Here is a 1,650-nt window from a genome sequence, read left to right on the forward strand (position 1 = left end):
GTTTTTGTTATAATTACGTGTTACATGTAATTGATAATTTATAATATATAACTACAAATAATGCATATTATTGCAGCTAATAAAGCTGATAGAGGTCTTTGTTTTTTGTTATTTTTTTCATATATTTTTTATTTTAATAAAGTTATGGAAATAATAAAGGCTTTTGAGACCCACTGTTGAACCTACTTTAGTTTGCAGTCTGAAAGTGGGGGGTATGCATGGTTTATTACTATATGCATTAAAAAGCAAGAAGGGGTGAACTGGGCCTTGCAAGGCCCTGGCCTAAGAGAGATGTTCGAGTACATGTCTCCCTCAGTGAGCTTGCTGAGCAGAAGGTGACGCTCATAAATAATAAGCAGCAGGACCATTTCCGTTTTCAGACGCTTACATTTCTCTTTATAGAAGCTGCATATCTGCAGTTCTTCGTTATTTTTTCTTAGTGGAGTACTGTCAGTGTGAAAATACTTTAAATGGAGGTCATTTAGCCTGAGAACGTCCAGGAGCTTGTTGTAACACGCGGCTCCCCCAGGGGCTGTGAAGGGCAGGCATTCTTCACGTCGCTCTTCCAGGAGCCCTGATGCAAGGTCTCGACCTCTGGGCAATGTAAGTGAAGACGTAGCTGGTACAGGGGACTTGAATCCATGCTGAACATCGCCACGGATAGCACTTCCTTTAGAACGGTGTCACGGTTCTTACACACCTGTAAAGAGGTTAGCTCTAGATTAAAGAAAGTCTCCTGCTGGGGCCTTGGCAGCCACATTCAGCCTGGTCCACAGAGTGACCTTCTCCTCTAGAAAATCCGCCCTCCGCGGTCATTTCTGTTGACCATGGAAGGAAGGTGGGTGTTAGGCCGTGAAGACATGTTACTTCTCTCTTGCACAAAGTGTAGGCCATGCAAACAGTATCACTGAAAGCTGAGGGAAAACACGAGAGCAATAAGCACAGGAGCATTATAACCAAGTGCAGGGCGGTAAGGCTAGTGGCGAACGCTACACTCTGCAGGCAGGTGGAGCCCGTCCTCCCCACAGTGAGACCAAAGAAGAAGTCCTAGGTTAGTGCCTCCTCCTGGGGGCACCAAGCCTCTCCATCTTTCCAGGTATAGACAGAGCGTCAGGCCTCCCGTCATAAGTTTCCCCGGTTTTTAGTGATTGACGCAGATCTCCCCGTTCAGCGATGACTTTCTGTAAGCTGCGACCAGTTAAGTAGATCTTAAAAGTTACTCTTGCAATTATCAAAGGTTAGTATGTGCCCACTATGGAACATTTGGAAAACGCACAGTGAAAACGCCTGTAAGCCACCCAGGAATAACCACCGGCACGGTGGTGGTGTTTCTTCCCAGTGGTCTGCTGCGCTTTAAAGAAGGACAGTTGCAGCTTAGGTGTAACTGTTACACCATGTTGTGGTATGACAACATGTTTAGTCTTTCCATTTTCCTGGCTGCAAAAGTATATAGTAGATAACTAGAAAAATGCAGATCAGCATAAAGGTGGGAGAGGGACCTTGCCCCTGCCACGGATGTACAAACATTTTGGTCTTTCTTTAAAATGTATATTTAACAAACTTGGATCGATAGAACTGATTTTGAAGACTGATCTGTGGGCAGAAGTATATTTGCTTTTTTTAGAGAATGGAGCTTATAGTCTTACCTCC

Source organism: Camelus bactrianus, chromosome 13 (genome assembly GCF_048773025.1).
Source record: "Camelus bactrianus isolate YW-2024 breed Bactrian camel chromosome 13, ASM4877302v1, whole genome shotgun sequence".
In the NCBI taxonomy this organism is placed as follows: Eukaryota; Metazoa; Chordata; class Mammalia; order Artiodactyla; family Camelidae; genus Camelus; species Camelus bactrianus.